Genomic DNA, 7,666 nt, shown 5'->3' with positions numbered 1-7,666 from the left:
AATTATATCTATTTATTTTCCATGGCCTATTTTATGTTTTCTTTAGGTTGATGATCATGTGAAGTCACAAAAACAAATGGAAAATAAAAAATAGAATGAAAAATAGCATGAAAAATAGCACACCCTGGAGGAAGATCATTCTGGCGTTTAAACGTGAGAAACAAGCACCAAGCTGGCGTTTAACGCCAGAAACAAGCATCAGTCTGGCGTTAAACGCCAGAAACAGGCAGCAGTCTGGCGTTAAACGCCAGGATTGCACAATAAGGGCATTTTGTACACCTAATTGGAGCAGGGATGCTAAATCCTTGACCCCACTGGATCTGTGGACCCCACAGGATCCCCACCTACCTCACCATTCAAATTCAAACCATTTCCCTCCCAAACCCACCCATCCACACACTTCCATCGGAGGGTTAGGTTTCTGGTGTACTGAAGATGGTTTGATGGTATGTGAATAATGATTGATATATGAGATGAGAACTGATGAACTAATGAATTCGGAATAAGGATTAATTTGACAGTAGTTGAGCTTAGTCGAGGACTCGAAATGGAAATGTTGATGTGACAATGGTTGAGATGAGTCGAGGACTCGAATGTGCAATGATGAATCATTGAGGTATTGAAAATATTTTTTGAAAAACCACTGAACTACTGTTTTTTTCTGAGATATATAGATGAGACGCTATGTGCCCGGCACGGACGGTGGTTGGATTTTGCCTGTCGAGGTAGCAGCGGGGGCGTAAGGACGGTGGTTCATCCCGCTTGCGTTGAGATGTGAGGTCCGTGGCAAGAGTATCACGCTTGCATCCCTTCGGATCAATAGATCGTGCAGGCGCAAAACCCTGGACAGTGATCCGAGAACTATATCTCGGGGGTTCCCAATGATGATTCTGAAGGGCGACATCTCCATGGAGATGTGTCGGGTTGGCAGTTGAACCGATAATGTGATATCATAGCCAATAGGACAGGCATTCATCATGTGTATTTTTTATCTGTTTGTCTGCTTTGCCGACTTGTAATTGCATGCTTAATTGAATAACATGCCTATTTGCTTACTTGAACTACTTGCCTTATATGCTTCTACTTGTGTTTTACTTGCATTGTAATTAATTGTGCTTTCTACTGGATTAAGGAGGTTCAAAAGGCAGTGGCAATGGGATCGCATGGAGGATAGGTTGGTGAAGGCTGTGGGACAGCGGTGTTTGGTTAGAATAGAAATCCCCTAAGATAGATTACCATGTTTTTTTATGTTAAGATTTTGTATATATGCTTTATTGTTTTAGTAAGCTTTAAGATGAATCTTGTGATGGATATGAAGTCTAGGATTGCCTTTGGTATCCCGAGGTCTTATATCCTACATCACTGGGCACTGTTACCATACTAAGAACCTCTGGTTCTCATACCATATTTCTGTTGTATTTTTTAGATGCAGGTCGCAACCCACCTCGGTGAGTTTCTTTGGATGGTGACAGAAGTGGAGGATCCTGTTACTCTTGGAGTCCTTTTGTTTATTTTGTTTATACATCTCTCACTTTTGTGTTTTGTTTTTGGCCTAAAGGCTTGTATTTGAGAGAGAAAAACTTGTATAAGTTGTTTTACTGTCAGGTTTTTGTTTGTATGTATATATGGCTAGCCGGGTTAAACTCCACGAGCCGTGGCTAGATTCTTATGATATTATACTATTATCTTTTGTTATATTATTTCTGCTTCTTATGCCTTAAGTTAGAAGCTTCGATAGTACGTTTTGCACTTTTTAGATCCTGTTTTGTGCTATATCCTTTATTAGGCTTCTAGATTATATTAATTTTTTCTATATATTATATGTATAAGCTTAGAACTGTCATAATCCTTTATTAACCTTTGCTTCACGACGCGAGGTAAAGTTTAGGCTAATTAGGGTGTTACACCTGGCGTAATAGACAACCGGAAGATGTTGATAGTAACCTTAATGCTATCAAGATACGCATCCTAGAATTTAACGGCAGAAGTGACCCTGAGCTTACCTGGAATAGGAATGGAAGGTGGAGCTCCTATTTCAGTGTCATAACTACTCTGATGTGAAAAAGGTCAGACTAGCAGCTGTAGAATTCTCGGATTATGCCCTTATCTAGTGGGCCGAGCTGGACAAAAAGAGGATACAGAATAGAAAACCACCAATTCAGTCTTGGAAAAAGATGAAGAAGGTCATGCGATAGCAGTTTGTCCCTTCGTACTACTACAGGGAGCTTCATCAACTACTCAAATAGCTATACTAAGGTTCTAAGTCTATAGATGAGTATCATAAGGAGATGGAGATGCAGCTAATCTAGACAAATATTAAGGAGTCTGAGGCTACTATGGCACGTTTCTTGAGTGGGCTAAATTAAGACAGTGTAAATAATATTGAACGTCACCCATTCGTAGATATGGAAGACTTAGTGAATCTAGCTATCAAGGTGGAAAAACAGCAAAAGGCGAAGGGGCTGCATATTTCTCCCAACCCTACTTCAAGGTGTGATTCTAGAGGTGTTAATTTCAGGGAGAAGACTGTATCTAAACCTATCGAATCAAAGGAGAGGTCTACAGACTAAGTTTAGGCTAATTAGGGTGTTACACCTGGCGTAATAGACAACCGGAAGATGTTGATAGTAACCTTAATGCTATCAAGATACGCATCCTAGAATTTAACGGCAGAAGTGACCCTGAGCTTACCTGGAATAGGAATGGAAGGTGGAGCAGCTATATCCTTTATTAGGCTTCTAGATTATATTAATTTTTTCTATATATTATATGTATAAGCTTAGAACTGTCATAATCCTTTATTAACCTTTGCTTCACGACGCGAGGTAAAGTTTAGGCTAATTAGGGTGTTACACCTGGCGTAATAGACAACCGGAAGATGTTGATAGTAACCTTAATGCTATCAAGATACGCATCCTAGAATTTAACGGCAGAAGTGACCCTGAGCTTACCTGGAATAGGAATGGAAGGTGGAGCTCCTATTTCAGTGTCATAACTACTCTGATGTGAAAAAGGTCAGACTAGCAGCTGTAGAATTCTCGGATTATGCCCTTATCTAGTGGGCCGAGCTGGACAAAAAGAGGATACAGAATAGAAAACCACCAATTCAGTCTTGGAAAAAGATGAAGAAGGTCATGCGACAGCGGTTTGTCCCTTCGTACTACTACAGGGAGCTTCATCAACTACTCAAATAGCTATACCAAGGTTCTAAGTCTATAGATGAGTATCATAAGGAGATGGAGATGCAGCTAATCTAGACAAATATTAAGGAGTCTAAGGCTACTATGGCACGTTTCTTGAGTGGGCTAAATTAAGACAGTGTAAATAATATTGAACGTCACCCATTTGTAGATATGGAAGACTTAGTGAATCTAGCTATCAAGGTGGAAAAACAGCAAAAGGCGAAGGGGCTGCATATTTCTCCCAACCCTACTTCAAGGTGTGATTCTAGAGGTGTTAATTTCAGGGAGAAGACTGTATCTAAACCTATCGAATCAAAGGAGAGGTCTACAGACTAGCATATGCCTAATTCCACTTCTAAACCTCCTTTATGGCATCATGATATTACTTGCATTAAGTGCCACAAATTAGGCTATTATGCTTCCGAGTGTCCAAATAAAAGGACCATGGTCATATGCGGAATGAGGACATTCCACATGGGGATGATGATGATATAGTTGAGTATATTGTTAGTGGCGACGCGCTTGTTATTAGGCCGATCTTAAATATACAAGCCAATGACGATCGTCTAAAACAGCGTGAGAACATCTTTCATTTAAAAGTTTTGTTGGGAGGCAAGGTTGTACTCATGATCATTGATGCTAGAAGTCATACAAATGTTGCTAGCTCAACGACCGTCACAAAATTAGGCTTGAAATTCACTAAACACCCTAACCCTTACAAACCGGAGTGACTAAGTGATGTTGGTGAACTGAAGGTTGTGAAGCAAGTCCGCATACAGTCTCTATTGGGAGATATAGTGATGAAGTACTTTGTGACGTGGTTTTCATGCAGGCTTGTGATCTACTCATAGGGCGTCTATGGCAGTATGATAGAAGGGTGGTCCATGATAGTTTCACAAACCGATACTCCTTTACTTACCTTGGGAAGAAGATTACCCTTGCACCTTTATCCCCTAAAGAAGTGTACTTGGAGCAATTGAGCATATGCGAATCCATAAATGAGTCTTTAGGATGTGAGATAATTGAAAAAATAAGAGGGTAAAGGGAAGGCTCTTAGAGAAGAAAAGAGTAAGAAAAAGAGTCAGGGTCTGAGTGAAAAAAAGAGTTGTAAGAGCAAAAAATATATGGGTCTCATAGAGAGTGAGGGTGCTCATAAGATGTATTTTTATGCAAAAGAGAGGGATCTGAAGCCTGTTAGTTTAGGAAAAAAAATATTGGTGTTAGTGAGGTTTAAAGAAACTTTACTATCTACCATTGACACTAACCATGAACTTCCTAGTGCTTTTATTTCACTTTTGCAAGAATTTGGGGATGTCTTCCCGGAGGAGATGCCTCCAGGTTTACCTCTGTTATGTGGCATTGAACATCAAATTAACTTTGTCCCTAGTTCAAGTATTCCAAACCAGCCAACTTATCGGACAAATCCTGAGGAAACAAAAGAATTGCAACGGCAATTCGAGGACCTTTTGGCTAAGGGTTTTATGAAAGAAAGCATGAGTCTTTGTGCTGTTCCGGTACTATTGATGCCCAAGAAGGATGGCTCATGGAGGATGTGTGTTGACTGTAAAGCTGTAAACAAGATTACGGTAAAGTATCGCCATCCTATTCCTAAACTTGATGATATGCTTGATGAATTGCATTGTTCTATTATTTTTACTAAAAGAGAGTTAAGGAGTGGTTATCAACAAATACAAATAAAACTTGGTGATGAATGGAAAATAACTTTTAAAACTAAATATGGTTTGTATGAGTGGTTAGTTATGCCATTTGGATTGACTAATGCACCTAGTACATTCATGAGATTAATGAATCATGTTTTGAAAGAATTTTTAGGCAAATTTTTAATTGTTTATTTTGATGATATTCTTATCAACAGTAATTGTTTAGATGATCATATTTTGCATGTTTAGTTTGTTTTAGAGGTACTTATAAATAAAAATTGTATGCTGTTCTCCAAAAGTTATCGTTCTGTCTAAGTAAAGTCGTGTTCCTAGGTTTTGTGATAAGTTCTAAGGGGATTGAGGAAGATGACGAGAAGGTGAAGGCTATTAGAGAATGTCCCACACCTCAGAATGTCTATGATGTTAGAAGTTTTCATGGTCTTGCCGATTTTTATAGGAGGTTTGTTAAAGATTTTTCCACTATTATTGCACCCTTAACTAAAATCATCAAGAAACATGTTAGCTTTAAATGGGATCGAGAACAAGAACTTGCAAATAAAACATTAAAAGATTTATTGTGTTCTGGCCCATTCTTATATTACCAGATTTTTCTAAAACTTTTAAAATCGAATGTGATGCTTTTTGGATTGGTATAGATGCTGTTTTGATGCAGGAAAAGCGAGCAATCGCCTATTTCAGTGAGAAGTTGAATAGATCTTGTCTCAATTACTCAACTTATGATAAGGAGCTTTATGCCTTGGTGCGAGCTTTGGAAGTGTGGCAGCATTACTTGCTACCTAAGGAATTTGTGGTGCACACTGACCATGAATCCCTCAAACACTTGAATGGCCAAGGGAAGCTAAACAAGAGACATGCAAAATGGGTTGAATTTCTTGAATTATTTCCATACGTAATCGCCTATAAGCAAGGTAAAGAGAATATGGTTGCTGATGCCTTATCTAGGAGGTATTCCTTAATAACTACCCTAACTTCTAAACTATTAGGTTTTGAGTGTATGAAGGAATTATATGCAACCGATTCTGATTTTGCCTCTATCTATGCTGCATTTAAATATGGTGTACATAACAAATTCTATAAGCACCACGGTTTTCTTATTAGAAGTAATAGGATTTGTGTGCCTACTTGTTCTATTAGGGAGCTACTTATTCTACAATCACATAGTGGGGGTTTGTTGGGTCATTTTGGTGTATATAAGACTTTGGATGTTTTATCTGAGGATTTTTATTGGCCCCACATGCGTAAAGATGTTGAAAAGTTTTGTGCTAAACGCATTGCATGTAAACAAGCTAAATCTAAGTCTTTACCAAGTGGCTTGTATACTCCTTTACCTGTTCCTGTGCATCCATGGGTTGATATTTCTATGGACTTTGTTCTTTGTTGGCCTAGAACTAGGAGAGGTCGAGATAGCATTTTTGTTGTGGTAGATAGATTTAGTAAAATGGCTCTTTTTATTACTTGCTATAAAACTGATGATGCCACAAATATTGCTGACCTATTCTTTAGAGAAGTTGTGCGCTTACATGGTGTTCCCCAAACTATTGTTTCTGATCGTGATGTCGAATTCTTAAGCCACTTTTGGAAAGTTTTGTGGAATAAGTTAGAAACAAAATTGTTATACTCAACTATTTGTCACCCTCAGATTGATGGTCAAACTGAAATAGTAAATAGGACAATGGGCACCTTATTGCGTGATGTTGTTGGTAAGAATTTGAAAACCTGGGAAGATTGTTTACCTTTTATTGAGTTTGTTTATAATAGGACAATCCATTCTTCCACTGGTTTTTTTCATTAGTGAAAGCATGAATACACGCTCCAACTCCTAGCCACTAATGTGAATTTTAATGTGAACGTTCATATCCTTCTTCTTTGCATTCCTTTTTCTTCTTCGCGTTCCTTCTTCTTCTTCTCGTTCTTCCTTTTTCTTCACATTCCTCATTCTTCTTCACATTTCTTCTTATTCTTTGCGTGCTTTCTTCCCATCATCGTTCTTTTATTGCTCCTGTTGTTGTTGCATTTTTTTTTTCTTTTCTTATTTTCTTCCTAGAAATTTTGCAGCATTGAATTTTTTCTCTTTTTTTGGTTTTTTTCCTCTTAATAGAGTGAAACAAGAAGAGTTACGAGAAAATAAAATAAGAAAAAAATTATAAAGAAGAAAAAGATGAAAAAGAAGAAAAAAAAGCAGCAACAGAAGATGAGGAGGAAAAAGATGAAGAGTTTTGAATTATGTAAAATTTATCAAAACAAATAACACCGAAAGTTCTTAGCAATAACATATAAATTTCTTAATTTTTATACCAAAATTTTGCTACAAAAGTACGAAAATGTATTTTTTAATGCTGTATTTTTTTATTCTTATTTCTTTTTTGTTTTTCTTATTTCGTCTTTTAGGAGCATTGCTTCTCATATTAGACTTGAAAATAAACATGTTTGTAATATATTGTAGTCTTATTAGTTAAATGAATGTAGGTTCCTCCTCTTTCTAGTGATATTGTAGCATTATGTGTTTCTTCTTCTTCTTTTGTTTGATTTTTTCTTATTTTTATTTTTGTTAAGAGAGTAAAACAAGAAGAATCATAAAAAGGTGAAACAAGAAGGAAAATATGAATAAGAACAGAAGAAGATGATGATGATAACGAAGAAGAAGCAGAATGATGATGAGTTTTGAGTTATCATTGAGTGATTTTGGTGTATTCTAGATTTAAATAAGGTGCACTTGGTCTATGTTATTTTAAACCATGTTTGTTCATGTATTGTCAGTAATTTGGTGCATTATAGATTTAAATAAGGTGCACTTTTAGTTTG

The sequence above is a fragment of the Arachis ipaensis genome, chromosome B07, assembly GCF_000816755.2.
Source record: "Arachis ipaensis cultivar K30076 chromosome B07, Araip1.1, whole genome shotgun sequence".
In the NCBI taxonomy this organism is placed as follows: domain Eukaryota; kingdom Viridiplantae; phylum Streptophyta; class Magnoliopsida; order Fabales; family Fabaceae; genus Arachis; species Arachis ipaensis.
The sequence above is the reverse complement of the archived record's forward strand: the minus strand, read 5'-3'. Positions refer to the sequence as shown.